Here is a 21298-nt window from a genome sequence, read left to right as displayed (position 1 = left end):
ACAAACATTTCCCCAAGTGATTTATCTGTACTTATAAATTTCCAATTCTTATTAATAATATTTTTAATACATGAAGAAATGCCATTAAATGTAGTAATATACAAAGGGATGTTATTGCAAATAAATTTTCCAACATCCACTACTTGACTTAGGTGGCTTCCACTAGAAATCATCACGTTGCTATGTAAAATAGCCTTGTAAATGCCCTTGTTTCTTTTATATCTCACTTCTTTGGCTATGTTACTACAAAAATCCTGTGGGTACCCCCTATTTAAAAATAAACTAGTAATGAATTTAATTTCATGATCAAAATCCACATCCTCACTGACCATTCTTGCTGCCCTCACCATCTGACCTTTAACCACCGCTTTCTTCTGATGGTGAGGGTGCCAACTATCAAAATGTAGGTACGAATTTGAGAATGTGGACTTCCTATATATGTTAGACACAAGCTTCTTCTTAACCTTATCATAAGTTAGCTTGATATCCAGGTAACTAATACTTTCCTGGCTAATAACATGTGTGAATTTAAAAAAAAATACACTGTTGTTAATGTAGTCTAAAAACCGTTTTAAAATTGCTTGCTCCCCTTTCCAAATAATAAATAGATCGTCTAAAAACCGACCATAAAATTTAATATATTTAAAATATTCTGAATTAAACACATAATTTAATTCCCAATATGTTAAAACAAAATTCGCGAAACCCGGGGCACACGCTGCCCCCATGGCTACACCACTAACCTGTTTATAATAGGCCCCATCGAAAAATATAAAATTATTTTTTAGTACAATGCCCATTAATTTGACTAAAACATTAATCTTATTCTGATCATAAAGGTTAGTGTGGTATAGTTGTTCTTCTAACCAGTCCAAACCACTGTCATGAGGTATAACAGTGTACAAATTACAAACGTCCATGGTAATAAAGGTGTCATCGTCTTCAAATTCTATAGCTTTAATTTTCCCCAAAAAATCCCAAGAGTCCTTGAGAATGTATGAAAAAAATGCAATGCCAGGTTTTAGATGGTAATCCAAAAATTGACTAATGAAATGTGTCTTACTGCATTTACCATCTACTATTGGTCTAAAATGTAAATTGTCCAAGCCCTTATGTATTTTGTGAATGCCAAAAATACCACTAATCACGGGAAAATCATTTTGTAAAAAACGCCATTCATGTTCGTCCACCTCACCCTGAAATAACATATCAAAGAGTGTAGTGTCAATCCTCTTGTGTGCTATGTTAATCTCATTCCTGCTGATTTCCCTATATGTATCTTCTACCAACATAGCATTCATGTAAGAAACATAATCATTGTTGTCCACTATCACTATGCCACTACCCTTATCGGGTTTCATAATTCTTATATTCTCAGTGGCCAAAATCCTGTGTAATATAACTTCCTCGTGTTTGGTCAGGTTATTGCTATTGTTAAAATCCCTACTATAATGGGTAAAGGCATCCCTTATGTCATTTTCAGTCACTTTTTCAAAAAATGCTATCTTATCATGCATGGGTGGATTGTAAGTGCTTGGTTTGGACAATCTATTACTCCCATTCTCAATAGTACCCCAAGAATTACTCTGATAAAGTATTTTTAAGTTTAACTTTCGGGTAAATAATTTCAAATCTAGAATGCTGTTAACAAGGTTGCCCCTCTTCTTCGGTACAAAATTAAAACCCCTTGAAAACAATTCTACACATTCTCTATGAAAAGACTGATTAGTGTAATTATATAGTTTGAAGTCACCCGTGTTGTTCTCAACAATATCGGGGTTAAAAAATAAAATACATGCCCTTTGTCTATCTAATACCACATTGCTGTTCACCTGTGTACACACATCAACGTCAAGTGACATATCAAAATTATGATTAGCACATACATCAACATTATTAACGTTAACATCAACTATTTCGACTGTTTGCAATTGTTCTACATATTCATGAATTGTCAAATCATTAAGTGGATCACTATTGTCTGTGGTGCTTAAATACGTACCACCATCAAAAGACTTTATCGTATAATGATCAATATCTGAAGTATTTTGAATTATAATGTCATTATTTGTCCGTTGTTCTTCACCTGTGTGTAAAGTCAAATCGCAAATACAGTCACGTCTAAGTTGATCAGCTGTTTCAGACCAATCATTACCCATGTTGTTGAACACTTCAGTGTTAAAACAAGTGGTACCAAGAATCTGCTGCTGTGTATTAATACCGTACACCGAGGTATCACATATTCCATTTTCACTGTCCATATCATCTATATCAGCTAAAAAATTGTTATTATCACAGTCCTCACCCCCCCCTAATCTGTTCGATACATCAAATGTATCAATTGAGCTAATGGATTCGGTCCTCGTAAAATGGGAACCAGTCAAATGTATAGCGTCCGAAAAAACAACAACATCACTGCCTGACGCAATAGAACCAGTAGTTGTTTTCAATAACGTCGTCTCAGGACCAGAAAAAGAAAAGGGAAGAAAACGCTTACCCAGTACCTCAAAGTGTTGGACGCCATCGGCTACTTGCGCGCCCCCCACGCGTTTTTTGGTTGGAAATTGACTTTCCTGGTTTTTTCATAATCCCTTCTCGGTCGTGTTGCTACGTACTCGTACTCTTCCTCCTCCTCATACTGGTGTTGCCCCTTAAGCCTTTTGGATCTCCTGGGCCCTTCACCCTCACTCGGGCTGCCGTACTGCCGTAGTCCATGGGTCTCTGATCGCAAGGGGGAAGTGATGTCATCTAAAACATCCATGCGGTTAATACTCTCTTCCGGTCTCCCATCACTAGGACTGTGTCTTGTAGGTTTGGATTTGGGATACACCAAACCCGACGAATAAACTTTCAAATCCCTTTTAATTTTGTGCTGCTTTTTATCATAAATAACGTTACAGCTGTGATCAACTTCTTTAATAATGTTAATGTAGTTGGTATAGTATTGGTCAAAAAGCAGATCTTGGCTAATAGAACTATTTAGCCGATCCAATTCAGATAGAAGTACATCTATTTTCTTATCATTATATGTAATCATTATTTCCATAAGTGCTATACCCGTTTTATTAAATAATTCGTGCAGCTCCTTTAGCATGTCCGGTTCATGCTCACTGCCGTTGGGGTATCGCCACAGCCTCAGCCCTTTGGGAACAAGCCCCAACTCAATGTTTTTACGCAAATACCCATTTTCCATTTGGGTTCTTTTCAATTTAAACATCTTGACTTCAAAAACCCGTAGCCAATCTCGCATGTTACCTTCCTCTCGATTGTTCTGACTATTCATGGAATTGTGTTTAGTGTTGAAAGAATACTGATTGGACTTCCATGAATCACTGCTTACCGGCTCCGGTTGCACATTAACTCGTGTAGCGTGAAAGACCTGTCCACTGGATGTACCATTGGTACCGGATGCTGTAGGTGCCAACGGAGGCATTCGGTATTCTGTCTTGGACATGACAACAACAAGAACCATTCACCACATCTGCCTTGCTCTGATGTAAGTTCCCTAGAGAACAGTATAACTCTCTTAGATACAGTCAGGAATATAGTGAAGTTTAGTTTAGATATTTTTCTTTATTCATTTGAGACTGCCCTGCAATGTTGTTTTAAATATTTCTGGTGGTTTTGAACTATGATGTCACTGTGAATATATACTGAGTATTTTCTTGTTCTTTTATTTATTATTAAATATATGTAAACCTTCCATTGTGGCTGATATGTCCAGAAATATTTAAGTTTTGAGAGTACTTGCATATTTATTTGGTGACAATGTGTGGACCACTTTTAATAGTCTTGCTCTTGGTCAAACTAATATTAATATTACACAGTAAGATTGGACAGCCTTTGTTAAGGGCCTTAAAGTAGCTGATGAGGAGTTGGCTGGTGGCAGTGATAGCTACCTAAAATTATGGAAAAATGCATCCAAAAGCAACTTCTGTACTATCTAATTCACAACAACCTACTGGTCAACTATCAGCATGGCTTCAGGCCACATCATAGTACCACCATGCCCTACTCTCCTTCTCCAATACTATAAACCATAACAGGAACAATAACAAATTATCCTCTGCCCTCTTCTTGGATCTATCAAAGGCTTTTGGTATTGTCAACCACAATCTGCTTATCAACACCCTGAAAACAATGTCTCTGGGCAGTCACTCACTCCAATTGTTTCAATCATATCTGGATAATAGGCAACAAGCTGTCCTATGGTATAACAAACAATGTAACCTCCTGCCTAACACCCTAGGTGTCCCCCAGGGATCTATTCTGGGACCTCTTCTGTTTTCCATATTTATCAGTGACCCTCACACTGTCATACCAAAGGTTAATTGCATCCAATACGTGGATGACTCCATGTTGATCTGTCACCTCCCAACTGAAGCTGCAGTCAATAACCTGGAGTTCTTTTAACCGAGTTGAAAACTGGCATGCTGACCCCTGGCTGATTTTGAATCCCAGCAAAACAAAACTCCTGCTTTTCCCCCTACGCAAAGGTCCCCACTGTTATCCTTTACCATTATGTCCAATAATGGCACCATAATCATCCCATATCTCTACACAAAGCTATTAGGAGTTATTGTCGACAACAATCTTAAATTTTATGTGCACATCGACAAAACTGTCAAAACTGTTAACAAAAAACTTGGGTCACTATACAGAATAAAGCCATTCCTAACTCCATCTACCAGAACAGCCATTGCCTGCTCCAATCTACTCTCTACCCTATGCTATGCCTCCCCTGCACTTATCACCTTAAATAAAACTGAACTTAACAAACTCTCTAGCTGCTACAATCACATAGCTAGATTTGCCACTGGCCTGCCCTATAGAATACATCACTGTATAAACCTAAGTAATCTTGGATGGCTAGAGCTACCCAGACTGTTTCAGTATAACCAACTTATATTGGCTCATTAAATACTCAAACAACCTGATAAGACTCTGGTACTAAAAGACATTATCTATCCCCACCTTAACCTCAGACCATTATGCTCATCTAATAGAATGGTAGTACAAACTATCAAACCCAACAACTCAGCCGGGGACACCCTCTTCACCATTTATGTTGGCAAAATGTGAAACTCTCTACCTGCTGACCTCACCCTAGAAACATCTTTATCTCGATTCAAGAAATGTCTCAAGCAGTGTTTCATATCTCAGTGGTTATGTCCATGCTCCAAGCCTGACTAAATGTTTAGCTTCTCTTGTATACCAATACTATTTTTGTAACTCAAATGTCTTGTGCTATTTTTATTAAGCTATATAATATGTTTGAGTCCATGTATAACTGATACTCATCAACAGACTTTGTAACTTGTGATAAATGTATGCTTTGTTAAGATGTTTGTGTAACTTTCTTCGGAGCTTTTCTCCCCTGGCCTCAGCTGAAAATGGACATGTATCCAGTCGGACTATCCCGGTCAACAAATGTTAAATAAAATAAAAAAATGAAATAAATAAATAATAAAATAAATAAAATATTCTTGGAAAAAGGGGGCATAGCTAGTGAACCTGTGCCAGCCTTTCTCAGGTGTGTGTTTGTGTGTGTGTAAATCAAACTTCAAAGAGTGTGTGTGTGTGTGTGTGTGTGTGTGTGTGTGTGTGTGTGTGTGTGTGTGTGTGTGTGTGTGTGTGTGTGTGTGTGGGTGTGTGTGTGTGTAAGCTACTTGGGCAGGGGCATACAGCATTGGTTGGACAAAGAGGGTGCTTGAGGTCTTGGCTTGGCCATTCAGCTCAGATCTCAGCTCTATAGCTGTGCCAGTGGGGAGTCTTATTGAGGAACTGGAGAAAGAGGGAGAAACCAGTTCCAGACTGACTGTGGTCTCTGTGTGCTCTCAATGGAAATTGCACTTGATGCAGAGAGCTGCATCTGGAAATACTGTGTGTTTACTTGTTATCCTCTCAGTGTACATCCCCCACTGTTGCCAGTGGTGAGGATTAAGGCTCCTTGATTACTGGTCCTGTGGTGGGTCATCACATTTTTGGTAGGTAGTGGTGGGATATCTGCATATTGGGATTCAGTAGTGTGGAAGTGGAACTCCTGTAACCTGTAAACAGTGGTCAGTAAATAATGTGTTTGTACTCTCAAGCAGACACACAGTAGACATTCAGAGGTTCAAATCAGAATAGTTTTACTTATTTTGTGTTAGCTTAGTTAGTCATGGAGAGCAGGCAAGGATGCCAGCAGAGAAGTATGGTAAGCTGGCAAGGAGCCAGTTGGCTGAGATGTGCCAAGACAAAGGAATAGTACAAGCCAGCCTGACTAAAGCAGAAATGATTGCAGCCATAGTCACCACTGCATCAGAGAACAGCAACCAGGAGGACAACCAAGCTGGCCGTGGGGATGTACAGCTCTCAGAAAATGGACAGTTAAACCTTTCCACAGATGACTTAAAAAATCCATCTGTAATTAAAGAGACTTGAACTGGAGGCCAAGTGGTTGGAAATAGAATCAGCAGAGAGAACTGTGGTTTTGGGGCGCTGAAGAAAATGTGAAACTGCTGCATTTAGAGGTTGAAGAAAATGAAAAACTGAGTCAGGAGAAACAAGTGTAATTAGAAGCAGCAGAGAGACTGAGACATCTGGAAGCTGACAAAGAGGAGAGACACAGGCAACATGAAAAGAAGATGCTGACTCTTTGCCAGGGTTATAGAGGTAATGAGAAAGGGAATGACTGAACCCAAGAAGCAATAAAGGTCAGTAAATTTCTTCCACAATTTACAGAGGGCGATAATTTTGACAGTTTTATTCATATGTTTGAAAGGGTATGTAAACAGTATAATGTTGACCAAGGGCTCTGGGTATGGTTCCTGACCCCCTTATTCCATGGTAAATCTGTAACTGCTGTTTCTAAATTGTCCGAGAGTGATTGCTTAAAGTATAATACAGTTAAAATTGTTTGTTAGAGTGTTTTAAGTTAATACCTTATAGAAAAAATGTTTTGTGAGCATACATGCAAGGCAGATGAAAGTGTGTGTGAATATATTGCTGAACTAAGCACTTATTTTCATAGATGGGTGAGTGGGTGCCAGGTCACCACTTTTGAAGGGCTAGCGGACATTTTGGTGAGGGAACAAGCTTTTAGTACTTTGCCTGAGGACATGGGAATCTGGTTGTCAAATAGATAATGTAATACCACTGATGAGGTGGGGAAACAGGTGGACCTATACCTAACAAGTAAGGCATCACTGCACAGGAAAAGATATCCAGTGTTGTACATGGGTCTAAAGGAACCCAAGGTGGGCAGCCAAACCACCCTAATAGAGTGCACCAGTAACAAGGGAAGCCACTAGTTCAGGTACATGGTCAGGATCATGGGTTAAATGTTTTAAATGTAACCAGTGGGGCCATGTAGCATATAGATATCTATGGAAGCAAGATGGGGAACAAAAGGTGGGAGAGCCAGTAAGTGGGAATGACAGAGTGCCAGCAGTAAGTTGTCTGGAGACAAAAATGGTATCAAACTACCACAAGAGGTTATATCTATCTTAGTAGATGGAAAACAGGTCACTGCTAAGAAAGACACAGCCTCTGACCTAACCATTGTGAAGCCTGCAAGGGTTAAAGAGGAGCACTTCTTGCTTGGGCAGTCTACTCTAGTCAGAGCTGTAGGACGGACCCCATCCCAAATACTTTTGTCTAGGGATCACCTTGATTGGGAGGGTGGAAAAGGAAGCAAGCAAGTAGATGTGTTTGAGGCTATCCCAGCAGATGTCCTGATAGGGAATGACTTTTGTGATGCAGTGCCTTGTGTACATCCAGTTACACAAAGACAAGCTTGGAAATGGGCATGTGGGTCTGGCAGCAGCCTGGGGTGGGGGGGGGCAGACAAATTGTACACTTAAAGCCAGGACTGGTGAGGTGGCTATTTCAGGGAGGGAGCTACCCTGTGACAGTGAGACTGAAAGTGAGCCACAGCTGCTTGTGGGTACTGATCCTTGGACAGAGTTATGCCAAGGGCAGAGGTGAGTAGTAGTACCCAGGCTGACAGTGAGGCATCACAGTCAGAGGATACCAGACTTCCTGTGGAAGGGGAGCTGGGAAGAGTTACAAAGAGAGCTGAGACAGGCTCAGCTCTCAGACCCTACATTACAAGGCTTGAGGGAGATAGCCAGGGAGATGCCTGATTATCAAGGAAAGGGAGGACCTGTACATTGGGACAAATAGTTAATGTATGGAGAGTGGACCCCTGAGGGAGGGCTAGAGGGTAAAATAATACAGCAGTTGGTAGTGCCCAGAGCCTACCATCTGGCACTTCTAGCCACAGCCCATGATATTCCCTTTGCAGGTCATATGAGCATAAAGTGTACTAAGAGATGTATTATGCAGAACTTTTATTGGCCTAGGATTTCCAGGGATGTAACAGGGTACTGCAGGACCTGTGAGCAGTGCCAAAAGGTAGCAAAGGCAAGAGACAAGGTCAAAGCTCCTTTGATGCCTTTGCCTGTGACTGAGGAACCATTTCTGGGGGTAGCTATGGATATTGTGGGGCCTCTATGTACCCCAAATTCCACAAGGAAGAAGTATATACTAGTGCTAGTAGATTACGCTACCAGATACCCTGAGGTGGTAGCCCTGTCCTCTATCAAGGCAGAAAAGGTGGCAAATACTTTGTTAGAGATTTTCAGCAGGGTAGGTTTTCCAAAAGAAATACTGACTGATAGAGGTGCCAATTTCATGTCAGACCTGCTGTCTTGCTGTGGAAGCACTGTGGGGTGAAGCCCCTAAAGATCCCCCCCACCATCCCCAGACATATGGTCTGGTGGAAAGGTTAAACACTACACTAATGATCATACAACAGGAGTTTGCAGACCAATTCAAGAGGGAATGGGACAAATATTTACCCCATCTGTTGTTTGCTTGCAAACAGGTGTCTCGGGAATCTATAGGTTTTTCATCCATTGAGTTGCTGTGTGGACATAGGGTGAGGGGACCTCTAAATCTGACTCGTGATGAGTGTGAGGGTGAATGTAAATCCCACAAAGAGTCTGTTGTGGCATATGCCCTAAACCTCAGGACAAGGTTCAGGGAACTCATTGGCTTGGCCTAGGAGAACCCAGCAGAAGCCCATCAGCAGAAAAAGGTCTAGTATGACAGGAATGCTCGAGCTAGAGAGATTGCTGTGGGGCAACAGGCTATGGTTCTCATTCCTCTCAGACACAACAAGCTGCAGGCAGCTTGGGAAGGACTCTTTAAAGTGGTAAGGAATATCAGTGATGTTTTTTGTGTTTGCTTAGCGTACTCACCTACTGTCATATTTTTTGAAAGTTTAGAGTATTGCTAAGGTGAATGCTACACCACTGATCGTTTTGTTCACTTCAACCTGTGTATTCTGCTGACCTGTATAGTTATTGATAAGTGGAGTAGTTGTACTTGTTCTTTTAAACTCTCACCAGGAACTCCATCACCCTTGTACATGCCTGCACTATCTAATAAGCATATTAAGTCAAATAACAAATGTTTACCTGTCAAATGTGATATTTTAATGTATTTTCCTAACGAGTACTTTGCCTTAGTGTGTGTCTTGTACTACTACTTACATCACCACTTTTTCTCCCTCTCTGCACCCAGCACTACAACGACTGACCTGCACTTGGTCTTGGGTTACCTACCCTGTCCAGGATTGCTGCCTCTTCCCCAAGCAAAGGAACATTGCCAAAACTTTTTGGACCTATTTTCCCTAAAGGACAAAAGAAAGTACGTTTTATACTGACTTTATCCAAAAGTTACTAATGTTATTTTCAACTCAGGTGTATCTTGTAAAACCCAAAGCCAGGACAGCCAGCAGCCATACCCCCCTCCCAACCACTAGAATACCCACCCTTAAGCCTCCCTTTCACAACTCCTGTTTTACCCTATCTCTATAATTAGAGCTATATTTTACAGCTGCAAGCCCATCGAGTAGCTCTGGTTATAATACAATCCTCGCCCACTAAGTGGCTCCCTCCTCCCAGGTCTTTTTCCCCTTGCAAATCTAACTCCATTGTACAAACTTTCTCACAAACATCCATTAGACTCTACACTTTTGTTATATGATAGACAAACATCCATTAGACCCTATACTTTTGTTATATGATAGACCCATTCCCACCCCACTACTTCCATATATTTCTAAGCTGCCCAACATCCCATTTCCTTTTATACTTACATTAACAATCAGAACTCAACTGATTGTTTTCCCTGCACACTGTTCTTCTCTGGCTCTTCCCGCTCCATTCGCCCTCCGGGCTCACTCCGCTCCCCTACCCTGCCCCCAATTCCCACCCACCCCCACTACTACTAAACTTATACTACACAAACCCCTCCCCTCCTTAATTGACCACTCCTACTAAACGCTCTCATCCTATCATAACTTATCCCCCACACATCCTTTCACTCACTCCCACTTTCCCCTACACTCAAAACTCCTCCATCACATCTCATATATTTCTCTCAGGTCTAACTACCTCCATACCCACCATGTATCAACCTACTCCCTCCTCATCCCCAAAACTGAAACCTTTGTATTACCTCATACCCCCACTCATAATACTTTACCTCCTCACTGCCTATGAAATGCACCACCTACCTAATTTTCAACACTCTACTTCCAGCACAAACATCTACATCCAAACACACACCCCTCACACATTTCAACTCCACTTCCACACCCATAGCACAACTCAAACTCCACTCTATCCTATACCACCAAAATACTTAAACCCAAGAACTAAAACCTATTACCAACTCCTACTAAAGTTCAACAAACTCATACAAAGCCTACGTAACCTCACAGCTGATGGTGACATCCATCCTAACCCTGGCCCAAGCTCAACAACTACCACTAACCCCACAGATAAAATCCCTACCAACCTAAGATGCTCACTTAATGCCCCAAAATCTTTTCTAGTGTGCCATCTAAATATCAGAAGTATAAATAATAAACTCCACCACCTACATGCACTCCTAGATATACATTCACCAGACATTTTCTGCCTAACAGAAACCTGGCTTAAACCCTCTATCCCTGACAATGAAATATTACCACCCCACTACAGTATAATAAGACAGGACCGTAAAGGGAAAAAAGGAGGTGGAGTAGCCATCCTATATAAATCCTCTCTAGAGTTATCCACATTCAGCACCCCGCTTGACCTAACAACTACCAACACTGAAACTATAATCTCAAGAATTCAACTTAACAAAAACAAATCAATAAACATAGTATGTAGTTATATTCCTCCAGGCAATAACATTAACACCTTAGAAACCACACTCCAATGGTTATCCTCAAACCACCCCCAAGAAACAATAGTACTTGGAGACTTCAACATTGATTGGACAACTTGTTCAGCACACATCCCAACCACCCATATTAACTTACATGGTTTCTCACAAACTATTACAACCCCCACCAGAATCAACAAATCTAACAAAAAGGAAAGCATTATAGACTGGATCTTAATAAATAACAAACCCCAGCTCTACAAAGCAGGCACCCTACCTGAGGATATGAGCGACCACCTCCTAACCTACATAATTAGAAAAAGAGACAACATGCCCCTTCAAACCAGCTTTAAAACCCTCAGGTACACAAAGAACTTTAACCTAAATAGTTTCCAATCTGATCTAGGCCTATGTAAATGGGCCAGTCTTAAAATTCTACCCCTTGACCAAGCAGTTTCAGAATTCAACACTACATTCCTAGCCATCTTAGACAAGTATGCTCCCACACGCAGAATCAGAACCAAAAACAAAATAGCACCATGGCTAACCAATACTACCAGACCAAAAATTACTAACAGAAATAGAGCATGGTCCTCATGGAAAGCTACCAAATCCCCACAAGCCCACTTAACATACAAGCAGGCAAGAAATGAAGCTAAAAGATCTACACTATTAGATAAGCAAAACTACTTTTGCAATTTACAGCAAAAGCATCAAAATCAGCCACAAAAATTCTGGTCAGGTCTAAATAAGCTGCTCAACCCAGGTAAATCTTCTACCCCAACCCCCTCATCTACCATACAACTACCCCCTGATTCAGTAGCTAATAACTTTAACACTTTTTTCACTGAAACCGTCAAGTCCCTAGCCAATAATCTATCTCCCTCCTCTTCATCTACCATCCCTCCTACTCACACATGCCCACCACCCTTAAAATTTGAGCCTATCTCCACTGACTATATCAAATCTTTACTCAAGAAATTAAAACCTACCACCCTTGCAGCCGACCTACTACCCGCAGAATTCCTACAAAAAGCTGCTAAAGAAATAGCTTACCCTATCTCCATCTTAATCAATTGTACAATCCAAGAATCCTACATCCCCTCCATTTGGAAAACCACTCACATTCTTCCACTTCATAAGGGAGGTAACTCCACAGAACTCTCTAACTACAGACCTATCACAATACTATCTCCCCTAGCCAAAATAATGGAAAAATGCATACAGAAGCAACTATTAGCCTACCTTACTCACCATTCTCTCCTAACCTCATCATAGCATGGTTTCAGACCAGCCCACAGTACAACCACTGCCATTCTCTCCTTCTCTCACACAATAAATCACAACCGTAATCAAAACATGCTCTCCTCTGCCCTCTTCCTCCATCTATCAAAAGCATTCAACATGGTAAATCACAACTTACTCTTAGAATCTCTAAAATCACTGTCCATAGATAACCCAGTATGTAACTGGTTCCACTCATACCAGAAAGATCGACAACAAGCTGTCTTGTGGAAAGATAAACTATTCCCCCTTCTACCTGTCACCCTTGGAGTACCCCAAGGTTCTATTCTGGGTCCCCTTCTTTTCTCTATATTCATCAATGATCTGCCCAAAGTCATACCACAGGCAACTACCATACAGTACGCAGATGATTCTACTCTAATCTGCACTGCCTCAACTCCTACAGAATTACAATTCATAACCCAGACTACTTTCAACAAAGTAGAGAACTGGCTTAATAATTGTCTTCTCTTATTAAATCCAAACAAAACCAAACTACTACTTTTCTCCCCCACCCATAAGCTAACACCACCAATAATTACAGTATCTTCAAACAATGGCACCATAATCTCTCCTGAACCAAACACTAAACTACTAGGTATAATCATTGACTACAATCTGAATTATAATGCCCATATAGACAAAACCATAAAAACAGTAAATACAAAAATAGGCTCCATGTACAGGATAAAGAAATTTATAACCCCAACTGCCAGAACCACAATAGCCTGCACACATCTTCTATCTTCTCTTCTATATGCCTCACCCATCCTCACTAATCTATCTAAAGCAAACCTCAACAAAATCACCAGCTGCTATAACAATATAGCTAGATTTGCCACAGGCTCCACATACAGAACCCACCATTGTCATAACCTTCACAAATTAGGCTGGCTAGAACTTCCCAATCAATTATTTTATAACCAACTCATAGTTGTACATAAAATCCTCTACCAACCTACCAGTACCCCTAGTCTATCTAAACTTATAACCCCCTATAACAACCTAACATCCCTATGCTCATCCAGCAGAGTGCTAGTACAAACAAACAAAGCCTACAACTCAGCTGGAGATTCATTGTTTTCCAACTCTGCTGGTAAAAAATGGAACTCCCTGCCTCCATAAGTAACCACTAATAGCTCCTTCCCTCAATTCAAAATTTCCCTGAAAACACACATGCACAGAGTCTGGCTATGTCCATGCCAAAATCCCATCTAACTATATAAAGTAGACTGAGATAATCAAACTATACTCATGCTCATATCTCAACCCTGACTAACCTAAAAACACACCAATAAACATTTTAGACCAAACTTAGCTCTCAATTGTGGTTTCCCTCTTCTCCTTCTTAGATGACTATACTAGACTATACTACCATATCTATTTCTTCTTCATCACTCGCTAACTGAAAATTCTTATCTTTCAGACACACCTCTCTAAAACTGGTTTTTCCCTGTATATTTACTGCCTAAGCGATATTGTTTTTATCTCCTATCTATTTATAACTAATATATATCTTTTGTCCTTGCCCAACTGTTAACCTTATAGAGATCCTTGTAACCTGCATTTTTTAAGTAGTATAAATAGATTCATTGTTAAATTTTAGATATGCTATTACCTAAATTTTTATTGTTACTAAATTTTTCATAACTTAGAGTTTTTCTCCCCGGGCCTCCGCTGTAAATGGATATATATCCAGTCGGACTTTTCCTGGTTAACAAATGTAAAATAAAATAAATATAAATAAAATAAACTACATGGTAAAACTGCTAGGCAGGAGGCAGGGACACAAACTGTACCATGTTAATATGATGAAACATTGCCATGATAGGGAGGCCCTAGTGCTAAGTATTTGCAGTAGAAGGCAGGGGGAGTCTAAGGGGGATCTATGGCTCCAGGAACCTGGCCAGCACAATCTCAAGTTACTATTGTGGAGCCTGTACTGAGGCCAGCAATGCCAAGGCAGCTGGAATCTCAAGATGGGTAATGGGGTAATGTATTCACAGATCAGCTCATCCCTCTCAAGCAATGTTTCTCAAGGATCAGTTGAAAAACTAGCTTCCGTCTTCTAGTGGGGAAGAAGTGTGGGAAAGGGAGCTACTGGCAGCCCAGCCATCTAGAATTTTGTAAATAATTATATGTCATTTGTGAATATCAACATGATCTATATAAGATAATTATGTTATAAATCAATTAGAACTGCATGTCATGTGTATAGAAAACTGCTGGTACAGAAGTATGTGTTGAAAAGATTTGCGCAAAGTGTTGTTTGAAATGTAACCACAGTGTGCCCTGCTGGAAGAGAGCAGAAATGTAAATACACTATTGTAACTGTTCAAATTTATATATTTTAACAGTGGAAACTGGAATGCAGGATGTTAACTTCTAAAAAATAATTGAACTTAAATTACTTCATGGCTACGCCATAAAATATGGTATATTTCAGTTTCAATGCAGCAAGGAGATGTGATGTCAAAACTAGGGAGCTTTCTGTATTGTCTCCAGGGTGAAATAATTAGTACCTCTGAAAGTATGAAGGAATACATTTTTTTATGACTTCCAGCATCTGCCAAAGATCTGAGGTCTATGTATTTTCACAGGTAGATGCTAAGTATTGCCAGATCCTAGAAGTGGGGGGTTCACCTGAGGATAGACTCAGATGACAAGAAATGATGTCATTCTGCAAGTTATCCCAGCAGTAATATTTGAGATATTAATTTAAAAAGTCTCTTAGCGAGACAGGGCATTCTGTAGCTTGTCTTGAACCTGGCAACAAGAACCATTCACCAGATCTGCCTTGCTCTGATGAAGTAAGTTTCTAGGGAACAGTATAACTCTCTTAGGTACAGTCAGGAATATAGTGAAGTTTAGTTTAAGTAGTTTTATTAATCTATTTGAGACTGCTCTGCAATGTTGTTTTAAATATTTCCTGTGGTTTTGAGCTCTGATGTCACTGTGAATATACACTGAGTATTTTCTTATTATTTTATCATTTATTATTAAATATACATAAACCTTTCATTGTGGCTGATCTAGAAATATTTAAGTTTTGAGAGTACTTGCATATTATTTGGTGACACTGTGTGGGTCACTCCTAATAGCCTTGCTCTTAGTCAAACTACCATTTGTATTAACATTAATATTATATAGTAAGATTGGATACTCTTTGTTAAGGGCCTTAAAGTAGCTGATAAGGAGTTGGCTGGTGACAGTGATGACTGCCTTATAGTCTGGGCAAAAGGTAGCATAGCTAGTAAACCTGTGCCAGCCTTTCCCAGGTGTATGTGTGTGTGTGTAAATCAAACCTCAAAGAGTGTGTGCATCAACTACTTGGGCAGGGTCACAAAGCACTAATTGGGCAGAGAGGGTACTGGAGGTCTTGCATTGGCCAGTCAGCTGAGATCTAAGCTCTATAGCTGTGTCAGTGAGGAGTCTTACTGGAGAACCAGAGAAAGAGGGAGAAACCAGCTCTGGACTTACTGTGGTCTTTGGGTGCTCTCAAGGGAAATTGCACCTGATGCAGGGATCTGCATCTGGAAATACTGTGTGTGTGCTTGTTATCCTCTCAGTGTACATCCCCCACTGTTGCCAGTGGTAAGGATTGAGGCACCTTGATTATTGCTCCAGTGGTGAGTCATCACAACAATATATAGGAATGTGGAGATTACAGTGGATATAGCTCACTTTGCTTTATATAAACAGAAAGAAAGAAAGATGGACAGGGGTGATAAGAAGAGAATGCAAGGAGAGAGGGTAGTTCATTGTTATTTCAGTGTGCAGAGGTAGACAGACACACAAAGAACATCACAGACTAACAATGACAGATGTATGTCTGCTATAATGGGGAAATGGAACTGTCAGAGACAAGGAGGGGACAGACATATGGTGATGGAGAGTGTTGGGTGATTCACAATGAACAGGTCTTGACACAACAGGAAGGGCATACACCAAGATGGGTATAGGGTGAGATATGGTCAATATTGTGAAGTCTGCCACTCCAGCCTAGAGGGACACTACAGTGTTCTGTCACCAGCTTATGGGTCATGGAGGCTGATGGTGAAGGCCACACCCTCATCTATTGTCCTGATGGGTGGGTCCAGCTTGGTGAGTGAGATAGCAATTTCCTCCAGAGGAATCTCCATTCTTGCTGTGTGCCTCACCACGTGGCAAGCTACTCAAGCAACATTGGCAATGGGACCAAGCCAGCTTCCAGAGAGAGGCTGAGATTCCACTCCAACAAGGCACTTCTAGCTGCAGCCTTAGCAGGGACAGGCTAAGGCTGAGCCATCTGCTGTGTTCATCTATCATCTGGGCATGCAGGGAGTAGGCAAAATGGAAAGTTGCCCATTAGAGAACCAAACTTTCCACTGGAATAAACGTTATCTAACACAGATCAGCGCTGGTCAGTTGAACTAGCAATGCTTTACACCTTTACCAGGGGAGTACAAAAATCAAGTCCTGACTATGACCCTATGACCCAAGCCAATAGAGTTTGATCTGCAGCTTAGCTACTTTGCAGCACAGCTAGTACCTATTTTTTGGGCGGGGCTCTGAGCACCTGGATTGGGTGCATTCTGAATCCTTCTTTTCATTGCCCACCAAGCATAACTCTTTTCTTCTTAGCACAAGAGCTGGTGGACTTTTTTTTTTTGTATGTGTGTATTACTGTAGGAGAACAACAGTATTGGTTTATGAAAACAAATCATGTACTGCAAAAGGGACCAAACAAATCAAATGTTTAATTCTCAGTCTAGCACTTTAATTATTGCACTTCTCCTGCAGATAAATATACTAATTATGTAAGTCACATGACAAGATAAAAACCAATAAATATGAAAGTGCTACAGTGAGTAGAAAGCATTTGATTTTTTTGGTCCCTTTCACAGTGTGTGATTTATTTTGTTTTTTTGCTGATTGCTTTTTTTTTGAATCACGGACTGCAGCTTGGTTCTTCTGTTTGGTAATACTGGGTTTATATCTAGAGGAGTGGACATTGGCATCAGAATAGACCAGTCCCATGCATTTCAGAAGATAATGAACCGAATTAGTAATACAGCAGATATATTTATATCAGCATTGCACATATAGACTGTTAGCCGACCACAGCATACATTTTATAGTTTTTTCATTGGGTGATTAGATAGTCAACAAACAAAACAAATATACACAATAACCTTAAATCCCTGCTTGACTTAACGCATTAATATAAAATGTGTGTTACATGTAATGGATATTGAACTATTTTTTTTCTTTTTAAAACATTACATTTGTAAACACCCTAATACTAGGTGATTTCAACTACCCTGCCATTAATTGGGAAAACTACTTGGGTACCAACTCCTTTTCCCAACGGCTTTTGGAATTCATAAATTCCAATGCCCTAGATCAACTAATCCATTGATCCACCAGGGGCTCCAATATCCTAAACCTGGTCATTACTAACATGGGAGATAGATGCTCCACACCAGTGGTCACCCCTTCATTGGTCAGGTCTGACCATAAGCAAATCACCCTTGACATCCTCATCCCACCTCCACCCCCAAGTAAGGAAACCTCCTTAAAAAACTTCTCCAAAGTCAACTTCATGCTACTGAAGTCAGAAGTGACAAACTTCACAACACTCACGCATACAGGATCTGGAAGTTCAACTGCAGAATCCTACACTAAGGCACTGTATGAGCACATCCACTCATGCATGAATCGTGCCATCCAAATAGAACCAAGATGCTCTTCTCCAAAAAAAGAAAGCCAATCTGGTGGTCCCCTGCTATAAAAAAACTATACAACAGAAGGAAGAAACTGTTGCAGAAAAGAGGAAAATCCCAGGATGCAAAAAACTCCCTCACCAGCCTCAGTAAGAAGCTGAGATCCCTCATAAAATCCTCAAAAGCTAGTTATGAAAATAAAATTGCCAAAGATTCCAAAGACAACCACAAGGCATTCTATATTTATGTCAAGAATCTAAATGGTAATGCTCAGATCTGCTCTGAACTACAACAGAATGGCATTAAATATACTGATCCCAAAGATATTGCCAGTATCCTGGCAGATCGATTTAGTGCCAACTTCACTCCTCTCTCACCCCCTAAAGGGCCCATCAATATCAAAAGATTGCCAAATTCCGATAATCACAGACACACAGGTAGAAACAGCACTCTCCAAAGCTAAGAATACAGCATCCATGGGACCAGATGACATCCCAGACTGTGTACTACATGAACTACAAAATGAACTGGCACCCCACCTAAGTGTCATGTTTAATCATAGCCTCACCTCAGGCTTCATGCCCACTGAGTGGTGCACAGCTACAGTTATCCTGCTCCACAAGGGAGGATACACCTTGGATCCCGGGAACTACCGTCCCATCAGTCTGACAAGCCTGATCTGCAAGGGCATGGAACGCATTATCATGGAACTTATAAACAAAGACATTGGCAACCTTCAGACACTGGAACCCACCCAGTTTGGGTTTGTGAAGGGCCAATCTTGTCTTCTGAATCTGATTGCCTTCTTCAAATTGGTGTCCAGAGCTGTGAACGAGGGTACGGAGGTCCACACAGCCTATATGGACCTCGCCAAGGCCTTCAACACCATCCCCCACTCTGGAATCATAGATAAACTTACTAAGCTGGGCATAAATCCCTACATCACTTGATGGGTTGCCAACTGGCTTACTGACAGAACCCAGACTGTAAAAGTAGCCGACTCCAAATCCAGCTCCAGACAAGTGACAAGTGGAGTACCTCAGGGTTCAGTCCTGGGACCACTCTTGTTTGGCATCTACTTCTCTGAAGTGCAGGCCAACATTAAGGGACTCTGGCTAACAAAGTTTGCAGATGACTGTAAACTGGGAGCCATTATTGAATCCCCAAATGATGTGCATATTCTACAAAAGGGCCTTATAGAAACAGATGCCTGGTGCCAGAGCAATGGGCTCAAGCTTAATGCCAAGAAATGTATAGTCATCCCCTTTTGAAAAAAACATGTACCCATGAACTACCACATAGGTGGCAGGACACTAAACATTGAAAGTGTGATGAGAGACTTAGGGACACAAGTGGACAGTGGTCTCACTTTTGATAACCACATCGCCAAAACAGTCAGGAAATCCTTCTACGTGGCACACCTCATCACTAAGGGCTTTTCATCCAAAAAAAAGGAGGTCATTGTCCCACTGTGCTCATCCCTCATTAGACCCATTATAGAGTATAATGCCCCATTTGGGATGTACCTCACAAGACATCTGCCACAGTTGGAAAGGCCACAGAAACACCTCACTAAAAGAATCACAGGCCTAAAGCAGATGCCATATGCTGACCATCTAAAAAAACTCCAGTTATACTCTGTGGCATATCGTCTACTCAGAGGCGATCTCTGCTTAACATGACCTGAACTAATATCCTTGTATTATTGCTCTTTGCCTATATCATAAGTGTTTACTTTACATGTATTTCTATAAACATGCTTTAATCTGTGGAGCTTTTCTCCCCGGGCCTCCACTGAAAATGGACAACAAATGTAAAATAAAATAAATAAAATAAAATAATAAAATAAAACATACAAGGCCATGTCAAACCCTGAGATGTTGGACATGCTCCACTTAAAGAAATCCCAATCACTCAGAGCCACAGGCTCCAGGGATCTAAACCTTATCATCACATTGAACAAAACATGCTGGAGGGATAGGTTCCTGACCCAGAGACTCCCCATACTCTAGAATAGACTGCCCATACATGACAAGCAGAGCACCTCATTGGACCTCTTCAAAAGGAACCTTGATGATTGGATGGGAGATAGGAAATTCCCCCCGGGGATCATGTCAATCACCCTGCTAGACAGGGGCCCAGAGAAGTAAATATTGTGGGAAAAAACTTCCAGGGAATTGTTATGGCTAGGCTTGCATAGACCTTAGGGCCGATAGCCTAGTACCAACCTATGAGCCTATGAACCTATGAACCAAATGTTTTACATAAGTAATTTATAATTCATGGTATGGTTGAATGAGGTTATTGTCATGTAGATAATGTGAGATGGATGAAGCCATGTGAATTGTCACATAATTAGTTAGGTATATAAGCAGTGAGTCAATTTATTTATTTGCTGTTATGAAGTTTACTTTATGTTAGTGAATGAAAATGCTAAACATTTTATTAAAAGTCAAGTATGGATTTATGGTAATGGTGTGTCTTTGTCTTGTTTGTAGTTGCATGAGTGAAGCATCAGTTTAGTTAGTTAGTTAGTTAGTTAGTTAGTTAGTTAGTTAGTTAGTTAGTTAGTTAGTTAGTTAGTTAGTTAGTTAGTTAGTTAACATTTGTTTAAGCTGTGTACTTGCGATATGTTTTTTGGATTTCATTAGATATTTAGCCATGTTAGGATGGCAATTGTGATAGGTTTGTTATAAGTTTGGATTGTATGATACTTCTTGCAATGACATCCTTAGATTGCATGCCACAGGGCCTCAAATATAGCACAGGTCCCCATGTTTATTCTGCTGTGTCTTTTGTCATATACTTACAGGGCAGAGCACTACTATAGTAACATCTACAGAGGCTGGAGCAACCAACAGATTTATGGCACCCACACAATGGATGAGCACCTGAGTCACTGCTGGTTAATGCAGTATCTATCTCTTTAGCCATCCTGTATTGAAGGCTACCCACAGTAAAGGGTGTAGGTGTTGCCACATTCACAGATGTACCTAAAGCTGTACAGAGGGAACACTCACTGTCCACAGTGTGTACCCACACTGCATCCTTATGGCTGGAGAGCAGCACACTCCATCTGATGTGGATATATCCATCATAAC

This window comes from Protopterus annectens, chromosome 4.part0 (assembly GCF_019279795.1).
Source record: "Protopterus annectens isolate FY-2018-M chromosome 4.part0, PAN1.0, whole genome shotgun sequence".
In the NCBI taxonomy this organism is placed as follows: Eukaryota; Metazoa; Chordata; order Ceratodontiformes; family Protopteridae; genus Protopterus; species Protopterus annectens.
This window is presented reverse-complemented; position numbering follows the sequence as displayed.